Here is a 12508-nt window from a genome sequence, read left to right on the forward strand (position 1 = left end):
TACAAATGAATTATTATGAAATTAAATTTTTGTGCTCTTCCACCGGCAATTGAACTCAGGACCAGGTACACCGAAGGCACACGTACTAGGTACAAGATCAACAATTGGCGATGGGAACAACTAGTTGTTGTTCTGAAGCAAGTTTTGAAGATGTAATTAAGATTACCTAAACAAATGTTCCAGCTGTGAAGTTAACGGGGCCGAACAAAACGAATAATTATAGATCATTATTTAGCATTAATAGCATTAATAGCTGAATAAGCAATATTCATTCTAATTATTTATTATTGGAATCAGTTTCAGCTCTTACGGGATAACATCGGTTAAAAAAAAAAAAAAAAAAAAAGAAAAGAAAAAGAAGTGAAATTTTGTAACTACAAGCTAAGGAGAGGGAAGTTAAATATTTAGTTTTTGAGTACAAGAACTAGTATATACCAGGGGCGAATCCAGGACCGAATTCTGGGGCGAAGGCGGTGGGTTGTCATACTGTTACTTTTAATTGCTCCAAACTTTGGGATGGGTTTTATTTACATATATATAAAATAAGAAAGTTTCTTCTTCTGGGAGGGCGATTGCCCTGATCGTCCCCCTGTTTCCGCCCCTGGTATATACGAGGCATGTCCAGAAAGTAAGTGCCGTTTTGAAAAAAAAGAAAACAATTGCTAAAACAGGTTTTTTCAAGCCAAATTTATTTTTACATGAAAGAGCACACCTTAAACTATTTTGCGACATAGTTTCCACCAATGTTCAAATTATTATTATTATTATTATTATTATTATTATTATTATTATTATTATTATTATTATTATTATTATTATTATTATTATTATTATTATTCACCGATGTGACTTCTCTCAATGTCCGCCACTGTTTCGAATAATGAAACATTATTTGAACTACAAATATTAGAGTAACATTAATAGCTGCTATGAACATATTCTGATTATACCAGAAACCGGCGTTAAGAGATTATAACATTCCGCTGTCTCTGTTGCCTATACTGTAATTACATCACATGTCTTTAACGAAGGTAAAAAATAAAAGAAATACGAGGCAATGTCATCGTATAGTTCATTTTAACTGCTTTTTATTCCCCACTAATGAAGTCACAGTATACTGGCATTAACAACCAATGTTGATGGCTGGCTACAAATCTCTTTATGTGAATAGGTTGGGAACTCCACAAACGACGCGAGGACTAAACAGTTTTTAAAAAGGGTTCTGGCACCCGGTGCACTCTGCGTGTTTTCATGCATCCTGGATCTTTTGATACGCTTCTTAATTGTTCTGTGGGGGGAGACACAACCTTTTGTTTATAGCATTCTCTGTTGGAGCAAAGGGTGGATTTATTAACTTTTTTTTTTTTCACTTGCACCTGGCTATTTTTGCTTTCTCGTTCTGACTGCTCTGCATGAGATTACTTTCCTTACCACATTTGTTTTTGTATGTGAAATATTTAGTTCAGTGTTTCCCAGTTACGGAGGGTTTTTTTTTTTTTTTTTAATTAGGTCTTTAACAGGAAATTGCTAACTGACTGCTTTCATTCTTGCTTTAGAACTGAATGTTGAATAAAAATAAAATCTGAGAGAAAAAAAGTAATCTGCATTACAATTTTAGCGATATATCATTGCCTTATCTATCAGAGAAAATACATTTTATATTTATTTATGGAAGTTATTACATATAAAACTTACATCAAGCCCAATGACATACAGTCGTCACTCTGGTCGTCATTTATAAATTTTATCACCTTTATTTCATTACATCTTCAACTCAATAATACCCATTATCAAACCGGAAAACACCAACTTTCTTTAAAAGCTTTTTATTGGATTAAAAATACAAGGTGCATATATGCAATGCCAGTCGCCTGTGTCAATTATAGGCATGGCAGATCAGAGTTGCCAATTTCAGGGAACAAAATTGTCAATTTTAATCTTTAAAATTATCGTATATTATAAAAAGAATATCGTATTTTCGTTATGCACGTGATAATTGTAGAAACAAGTAAAATACTACTAATAATATCATAGTAATCTTCAGTTTCGAACCACTAAATCGGCGTCACTATCCTCATCATTTTTTAAAAAAATCCTTATTAACATTATTCTGAACAACAATATTTCCATCACCTCGTAAACGTAATTGAATTTAAAGATTGGATGCAGGGTTGTTGTTTGCCAATTCTCAAATCGTTATTGATTCATTTTAGCGTAATGACTTTTAAAAACCTCAGTGTATGTGTTTTATAATTTATTTAATGCACATCTACAGTTTATTTGCACATTCAAAAACTGAAAATTAAGCGTGCGTTCTAAAATTATTAGACCATATTTATCTATTATCGCAAGAGCATTGTCGTATATAGCATTAAGGCTTAAATTATTGTATGGTTGTCAAGCCTATGGCAGCTTGAAGCGGAGCGCAGGAAGAGGAGGGGAGAATTGCCAGTCCTGAATTTTTGAAGTTTGTTAAGTTCTTGAAAATATATGTCAAAACATAATAATTTACTTTCACTTACTACAGTATTTAATATTTATATTAAGTACTATAATACATAGTTTAGTTTATTCATTGTAGTTAGGGATATGTGAGTGACGCCCCTTCCTAGATGTTATGTAGCCTTGACTGACAGTTTTGTAATGTTGGTTGCAGGAAGGAAAGGGGTAAAATGATAATTGGTTATAATAATGCTAGTTCCTAATAGCTCTCAGTGTGTAATGCTAGTTCCTAATAGTAAACACTGGCGCTAGTAGACGTTGCTACATGTAATACCGCTTGCCTGCATCATACTAATGTAATTGTTAATGCATAATGGCGTACTTGAATAACTGCATAAAAAATATAAAATGGAGTTTTAGGTGATTGGTAGATAATCGAAAAGAAAGAAAGAAATTTGTTACATAAAAACAATTAGAGCTTTCAATTAAACGCGATTTTAACGTATAATGTACAGCGAGTGGAAGACTTGGACGCAACGACTAGTAACTTTTAAAAACAAAGCATTTTTTTTTTTTTTAATCGATACGATATTCTGTGCCAAACGATGTCATATCGGTTACAAAGTAATTTTGTATTCCTACGCTCCGAACAATATTGTGTAGCAAGGCAGATGCAATAATTATGTATAATCTTAAACCGGACTATACAATCTAAGATCAGGTAGTTCCTGTTACCACCAAAAGCCATGTATTGTAGTTCGAACTCTTCATCCAATCTAATCTAACGGACTAGAGTCAAATTAAGTAAATTCATACAAAATATAAGAAAAAATAAATTCGCACCATGTTGTCTTATACGAAAAATATACGTAAATTTTTAAAGTAAAATTTCAGTGTCTTAGTGACAATCATATTGTCATTGTATCGTTCTTAAGTTACAACCTTATGTTACATAATAAAAAAAGTTTATGTAAGTAAGTTAGCGATTGCTGATATTAAAATAATGATAAATTTTTATATATATAAGATAAATTATTGATCGTTTTATCGTCCATATTCCTCATTTTATCCATCGCCATAATTTGACTACGATTTATTTGTGTGGTTCTACATACAACACGTTGATCGTTTTACGTCGACATTTAAAGATAATAGTATAACAATAAAAGATAAACAGCATAAGTACTGCGTAATACAGAAGTATAGTAAATATCACGTGATATATATTTACAATATTTACAATTCAATTCTGCATAATATGGACTGCATCTTTTTTCAAGGGTTAAAAGTGTCTGTGGTAGTGGAATTTAGTGGAAAGCTGGGAAGATGTTGATAATGCCCAATAGATAGCTTGCTTTATAGGTACCATCCCAGGTCAGTCGCGATGACCTGTCAATGGATTCGAACCCGGGACCTCTCTATTGTAAAACGAGAACGCTAACCATAAGAAACCCTCGCTCTGTTATATTATCTTCCTCTACGCCTACCATCTTTATCTACTTTAAAATTTCTTCTCCTAGATTTCCTGATTAGAAGTCTATGTGTCATGATTGTCCGGCTTATGTTACACGTCTCAATTTTACCTATATTATAAAATTGAAAGTGACTGTTGTGAGTCTTAATCTCTTCAAGCACCCGACCGATCTCGATCAAATTTTCAACATAGATGAGGTTCGGACCTGGCATGGTTTTACCATACTTTGATGGTGCATCTTAGAGGAGGGGAAGGGTGAAATATTCAAAAATGACCGAAAACAACCAATATTTGAGTCGAAAGTATAGTTTTCGGGGTTGCTTAGATGAACAATGACACTTCCAATGCCGTTTAAATCCAAATTCAGCCATGTAACATGGAGGAGGAGGAGAAGAAGAAATATTAAAATGATCGAAAATGACCGATATAAGAGAGCGCTTTAGTAATAGTAAAAAGTGACTGACTAACGGAACATATTATTATTATTATTATTATTATTATTATTATTATTATTATTATTATTATTATTATTATTATTATTTAAAAATTTAACTCAGCGAAGCGGGTAATTGATGCTAGTTTAATAATAATAACAATAAACTGGTATAGAATTCGTACTTTTCTATATACGTTAATGACTGTGCCTAATCTATAATATGATAAGGCTTCTACTGTGAGAGTTTGAAGCTTTGGAATTTGGAATCATGTTCCATTAAACAAAAAATACATATAATTGGGACGATTAAAAAAAAAAAAAAAAAAAAAGATTTTAGTGTTTGGAGTCCACAACCTTTGGATATTCTTTTTCTATTCTATTCCGCGAAAGTCGTAGCAATATGTGTCGCATCATGAAATACTCCTTATTACTTTTTAATTTGGAAATGAAGGTCGTTAAAAAGTAGTTAGATGCATACAAGAACATTACTTTCCACTATGTTGTGAGGCCATCTGTCACACAGAAACACATACACAGAGATCGAAAGAGTCGCCGTAAAAGATAGTAATAAAGTGATCGCCCGCTTTTGCATAAATGTGGCGAAGGAGGAGTGTTTGAATGCAGGGAATCAAAGCTGATCTATCAGTATTGGTGTAACTGGCGAAGTGGACATGTTTCACAAGGTGGCATAGGAATGGTGGAATAGACAATGAAGGTGAAATAGGGAATTAAAATTAGTTGCGAGAATTAATATGTATTATTAAAGGAAGTGTATTATTTTATTCTTTTTTCCTTTTTCAAAATTTAAACAAGGATTGCATATAAAGAAGAACAGTGAATTTGCTGCAATATTTTCAAATGGAATAAACATTAAAAAAAAAAAAAAAGTCCTCGAAATTCAGAGAAGTCTTCAAATCTTAAGGACAATTCTGAACAGATTTATCATTGCTTTCTGTAGACCATTCAAGTAAAATCTACCAGATCGATCAATCTCTTATCAGTCTGTAGAGTGCAGATTTATTCTGAAAAGTAAACTTCATAGCCTAACATGGATTGAACCAAACTAAGACTCAAAATTTGAACTTAAGAAAAGGTCAAATGAAAATGGATATGGTGGACGAACCATTGTGAGTATTCGTATTATATGTTTAACCAGTTGAAAATTCTCCAAGAGCATTGCCAGACCGAACTTAAAAAGAATTAATTTTTCTTATTAACTTCTAGAGGCTTTATAACAATCGTTCTATGTACTTTATTATTATGTTCATGAAGAGCCTGTATCATAGAGCCGTTCAAAGACTCTCGAAATACCCCTGAACGTTATACAGTACCGCAAAACATCGTGGGAAAAAAGCTATTTGGGCCAATTCTAATTCCTCCCCTGGTAAGATTCCGTAATAAGAACAGACTTAGCGGCGCCGCCCCAGATGGGGACTTACTTCGTAGTTTGTTGACATTTGTCAGACCTAAACGTCTACGGAAAATAAAGATACGAGCATGGCGAGAAGTTCCTGTGAGTACAAGAAAGGAACTGATACCGTCCCCCGTTATGAAAGGAACTGATAAATACCATTCCCAAAACACACTTTTGTTCAGTTTTCCCTACTCGAAAAGCCCTGTAAATAGAAAGTCTTACAGCAAAACAGAACTGAAATAAGCTATTCTTGTCCTCTATATTAATATGATCACCTTTTGTTTCAAAGCGAAAGATTTATTCACACACAAAGCATATTCACTCTGGTATCAAAATCTACTTCCCTTTGACATTTTACTATTTAAAAAAAAAAAAAAAAAAAAAAAAAAAAACTCTTAAATTTGTCAAATTCACACACTGTACATAGTAAAAAGTTTATACTAATAAACCTACCATGTTTTCTTTATGGGAATACGGGACACTTTAGATCCCCTTCCCCCCAAACTCTCCAACACAATCCAATAAACTGTACCTCTGGTTATGTATAACAGTATAATAGGCCGCGTGGTTCAGTGGTATAGCGTTCACTTCTGGTGCATGGAGTCCTTGGTTCGATCCCAGCTCACTTCAAGTGAGCTTTGTAGTGGAAAAACACCGTGTGCGTGGGTTTCTCGTGGTTCTCCCGTTTCCTCCCACTTTCTTCATTCCACCATTTCATTCATTTCTCATCACCACCGTCTCCTTTAGTCTAGCCGACATTTATTTTTTCAACGGGTCTAGGAAAATTCGGTGTAAGAAAACTCGGAGTACAGAAAATTCGGTGTACGGAAAACTCGGTGTGGGGAAATTTTGGTGTACGGTAGATTCGGTGTAATACATATTGAATATTACCACTTACGATAATTTACGACATTTCATATTGTGAAAACGAAAACCATATAATGTAACGAATAAAATGTTATTACCTATTTCAAGAAAAGCAAATTTATTTTTCTGCCTTGAGTCCAATACCTCTTGCATGTCTTTTGCTGGATATTACTATAAACTACTTTTCATCACACAATGAAGCTGACATTTTTGTCAGAAATAAAACAATTGCAAGTTCAGAGAATAGTTATAGGAACAACTAAAAACACCTTTCCTATATAGTACATCATAGAACATATACAAGGTGATTCTTTTAAAACTCATGGATTTCATTTGGGTCTAGAATTTCTAACTGAAGTCCGATTTTCATGCGGTTTATGGCAAATGATCAAGGAACGTTGGAAGATTTATGGAACTATGCTTACTGGTTTAAATTCATTTGGGGTAATATCGGCCACGCCTCTAGAAAAGCAGCAAATATTCGCCACTGTACCGAATTGGAATTAGGTGAGGTGCGGTGTGGAGATTTGAGTTTCTTAGTTAGATGGCAACCTCGCGACGGCCAATAAGAAACAGGAAACTGGGCCGTTGTATTGAGAATTATGCTGTGCTACTGTACCAATATGATCAGGACACAGTTACAATAATGTACTCTTTGGAACAAAGTGATTTTATCGTTAAAAAGATTTTGGAGACCGGGATCTGTTGTTGCTACGCAAAGGGTAGTTACACGCAACTTTGCCTTACGTTCTGTCCCAAACAGGAATATAATATGGTCGCTAGTGAATAAATTGCAGGAAACGGGATCGCTTCTGAGTAAGGCAGGGAAGCATCGGACCTCGCTGGCGGATGTTGTGGAAGATGTCAGTCACCCAAGAAATCCCTCTGTCATTTGTAGCGAGAAACCGGCTATTCAACATGTGATTTATGTGTGTTACCACTAACACTTAATTTTGGGAGGCGTGGTGGCTCAATGGTAGAGCGTTTACCTCCGATGCTTGGGGTCCCTGGTTCGATCCCAGATCGCGCCGTGTGGACTTTGTGGTGGACACACACCGTGCTCTTGGGTTTTCTCGGGGTTCTTACGTTTCCTCCCACTTTCTTCATTCCATCATTTCACTCAATTCTCATCATCACCGACTCCTTTAGCCTAACCGGCATATCCGTGGGACGTAAAACTTAAAGATTTCATTTCATTTAACTAACACTTAATTTGTATTCTTCAATTTCGCTTCAAATATCCAATATTTCATTCGAACTGTAACGTACAATGGCGAATATTTGCTATTTTTCTTACGGCCTGCTCGATATTACCCCGGATGAATTTAAACCAGTAAACATAATCCCATAAATCTCCCATCCTTCCTTGATGATTTGCAACAAACCGCAAGTAAACCGGACTTCAGTTAGAAATTCTAGAGCCAAATGAATCCGTGAGTTTTGAACATCTGCATATACATATCTATGTAAGATGCAAAAAATATATTGATCAAAAAAGTCTTAGTGGAAAGGGCAATATAAAGCAGGATGGTTTTATCAGATAACAGTTGTACAAATAGTTGAATTCTCCTCCAATCAGACACTTTAGTTAAGGTAAACAAGTACTGCAACCCTATTGACTCCTTATTGACTTCTCCTTCAATCAGGCGTAGATACTTTAGTTGAGGCATTTATTTTTACACCTTTGAGCAACATAAATAATCTATGTCGTTTTTGAAGAATTTAGATTTAAATATTTATTTATAAAATAGACATAAGATCGTCAGGACATTTTTAAAAAATCTACAATTTTCAACTTTACCCGTCTAGTAACCTACATTTTTTTTTAAGTAGAAAATTCTAGGAGACATCTTCCAAAACAGCATAAAAACTTAAGTTTTAAATAAAATGTCGATTGGTATCGATGGTCGCTTCGCTGTCACAAGAACGGACATAAAAAAAAATTCTTGTCATGTAAGGGCCATGAAATGTTAAAATCCGTCGAAATCTAGAATTCAAATTATTTCACGATCACAATTTTTCAAAATTTGGTATAGTAGACAGTAAAAGTACGTTCTACACAAAGTTTGAACTTAAAACTAATACGCTCATTTATCCTCAAAGTTGAGTTTTTAATAAATCCTACGGTCTACCAACGAATCTTTCTTTACACCGAACATTCCCCACACCGAGTTTTCCGTACACCGAATTTTCTGTACACCGAATTTTCCTACACCGAGTTTTCTTACACCGAATTTTCTTACACCGAAATTTCCTACACCGAATTTTCCTGCTCCCTTTTTCAACAATATAAGTTCCCTAAGTTGCAGATACTTTTCTCTCGTCTTTCCCTGCAATTAACTTTACGGACTGAAGATGTTTACAATCCAACTATAAAAAAATTTCCTTAAAAACTTATAATGTCTTATAAAAATGCTTTACAGAAAAACAATATGCAAACTGTTTAAATCAGCGACACAATCTACATTCAATATTCTTCGCGCGTTTAGCAGTATTTATTTACATGGTAGAATCTGAAAAAAAAAAAAATACGTTTGTCAGTTTAATCTGATGAAAAGTTGATTTTTCTCCTTGTGTCGTGTATAATTGTCAGGACCAAATTTACATATTTCTAAGCCCTGGACCAAGTACAATTCTGTGCCCATAACCTCTCAAAAATATTATAATTCTTGTTACTTTATTTAGTGTCTCTCTGAAGAAAAAGTCACTCATCTTTCCTGTGCTTGTATACATGTAGAAACACTCAAAGCCATCTTATTTTATTTTTTTATTTTTTATTTTTTTTTTTTTTTTAATGTTGGAGTGTGTTCGAGTTTCCACCAGGTACAATGGAAAAGACAAGTGTTGCAAATTTCGCTCGCTATCAAGTCGGACAGGGTATTGTGATAACTTGCTCAAAACTGTTACATGCTACACTTTATTGTTCACTCACATTATCCCAGCCACTTTATTACTTTTCGAATAAGCTTATATTGATAACAGAAATGGGATGGAATTAAAATATGGGACATTTGCCTGTCCCGACTAAATTTATTGGGACGCGGGATTCTCGGGTCCAAAATCGGGACTGTCCCGTTTTTTTACGGGACGTATGGCAGGCTTAATACTAACCAGTCACTGCCTTGTTCTTGTTTTATTAACATCAATTCTGCCAGTCACTACCTGTTGCCTTGTATACGCTCTTGTATCAAATGCTTTTGCGTCCAATGCTCTACTTGCCACCGAAACGCCTCTTCTGTCTGTCTTTCCATGCCAACTCTATTCTGCTTTTGTCAGTGGTACGTACAGTTCCCGATTTTCATTAAAGATTCTTCAAAATGTTTACGAATATCAAATGAACAAAAGTGAAGTGTAATCACTTGCAACAAGTAAAGAAAGTTTAAACGAATATATCAATTTATTTCAAGATTGGACACTACACAAAACTTATGTCAAGTCTATAGGAGAACATAATTTGCAGCAGCTGGGTACCTAAGAAAATGTTAAACCGGATAAATCAATTGAACAAACTGGCATTCTTCAAATTGCCAACTATGTATTTTAATTTGCCAACTTGTCAAGAGATTGGGAACTTTGGGGGGAGGCTCCCCCCTGTACCCCCCTTTAACGACGCCCCTGGTGGTGTGATACTGATGCGAACATAAAAAAATCAGTGATCCATTGTAAGATTCTCATGTATTGTAGTGTGATACTGATGCGAACATAAAAAAATCAGCGATCCAATGTATGATTTTCTTTATTGTAGTATGATGCTCATGCGAACATAAAAAATCAGCGATCCAATGTATGATTTTCATTTATTGTAGTATGATGCTGATGCGAACATAAAAAATCAGTGATTCAATGTACGATTCTCATGTACTGTGGTGTGAAACTAATGAAAAATGTAGATATTACATATCTTTGTTTAAAATGGAATGCTGTGAGAGAAAAAGTCATTTTGTTGTCAGTTTGTAACAGTGTCATCTCTGAATGAATAAAAATATAGGCCTAAATCATTACATGCATTTCTGTTTCTTATTTAATTTATACTAAACATTGTTTACTCATTGTTCATTATCCTAGTAAAATGATATTTTGCTTTGTGGAACATAATGAGGTGCCATCCAAAACAGTAATAGAAATACCAACTCCTGACTATAAATAAAACTACCATTGGAAAATCATTAAAAAAAGCACACACTGTACTGCTCCAAGGAGATAATAATAATAATAATAATAATAATAATAATAATAATAATAATAATAATAATATAATAATAATAATAATAATAATAATAATAATATATCGTATGGAATTAAGAATCACACTTTCATCTACATTTTCCATTAATACAGATACTTATCTTTGTACATTATTTCTTACATACCTACGTAGTATAGGTTAAAAACAAAATAATTTAGATATAAATGTTATTATGTAGTCATTGTATATTTATTTCAATATGTTTTAAATTAGAGTAGCTTGGTTTCAGTTCAAATTTTGTACTAATAATTTTGTATTTATGCTATACTTTATTATTAAATCTTTTTATAAGTGTTATTTAGATTTTAAAAAATTCTTATTTAGAATTATATATATATATATATAAGGGCGGATCCAAGGGGGGCTATAGCCCCCTTCCCTTGACCCTGGTATACACTGGATAAAATGGACTTCAATCCTGTTTTACACTGGATAAAGCGGCCAACTATGGCTTAGCCCCTCCCTTGATCATATCCTGGATCCGCCACTATATATATATATATATATATATATATATATATATATATATATATATATATATATATATATATATATATATAACTCAGTCATATTGAAATCTGAGGGGGACATTCTCCCTTGCCCCGGCTCCTCCCTATATCACGCTCGAGTTTGAAACATCAAAACTTCTTTAAACCTGATTTAGTTCCATCTCAACATTTTCCTCCACCATAGGACTGGTTCCGAACGATTGACATTTGTTTTGTCCTTTCGTTTATTGCCTTTTGCGCCACTCACCCTCCTGCAGAGTTATCCACCCCTCCTGCTTCCTGTGTGCTTCTAAGGTCTTCACGAAAAGGCAAGGTTCCTCTGTTCTTCACGGGGTGAGGAGAGTGAGGAAGCTTGACCATACCAGAGGGGGAGATGGATTTCACTTTGCTGATCACAGACGGAAAACGAATGACACAATAATTTTGAATAAAGTACTTCGCTCCTTTCGTGTTTATGAATATACGAATTAAATAATTATGTTTCTTGTGCTTGAACTTTACAGATGAAGACTACTTCTGTGGTGGTCTTGATCAAAATTCATGAATTTACTTCTATTTTCACGTTTGTAATGTTCGAAAAATTGACAACTTTAGGATAATAATAATAGCAGAAATAAACAATAAATTAGCAAAATGTATCAAGACCACCCTTCATTCAACCTTCAACTTGCTCTCCTCAAATTTTGATGAAGATTGGTTGTGTGAATTGGCTTCAAGGATGAAAGGAGATAACCTCTATTTCGCATTTTACAGAGAGGGGTGATACAGACTCTTAAACAATTCTTGTAATATGCTGTATCTATCCATTTATAATTTCCTTGAGTACTAGCCTAATTTTTTCCCTCATATTATGTTTAAAAGTTCTGTTAAAACGTTCAACGATATGTTGTTTCACGCAGACACATGTTCAAAATGGAGGGCTCAAAATTGGAAAATTCGCAAAGCATCATCTCTCTATGGTTCCTAATATATATATGACTCCTTCAATCTCCCGAAATCCGAACTTTTATGGCCAACATCTGGGAGAACAGTGGCCAGTTGGCCAGTGGCTACCGATTACTATTTGGTACCAAAATGTTCACCATCCTCGTAGGTACTATCCGATACAAATATGATTTCT

General features: G+C 34.1%; 1 protein-coding gene across 1 annotated transcript in view; it reads left to right on the forward strand.

Annotated features, from left to right (window-relative positions):
* The window catches only part of Pgant2 (polypeptide N-acetylgalactosaminyltransferase 2), a 547092-nt gene that overhangs the window by 473891 nt on the left and 60693 nt on the right, over positions 1-12508 (forward strand). The gene's annotated exons all lie outside the window — the stretch shown is intronic.

The sequence above is a fragment of the Thermobia domestica genome, chromosome 5 (assembly GCF_964235325.1).
Source record: "Thermobia domestica chromosome 5, izTheDome1.hap1.1, whole genome shotgun sequence".
Lineage (NCBI taxonomy): Eukaryota > Metazoa > Arthropoda > Insecta > Zygentoma > Lepismatidae > Thermobia > Thermobia domestica.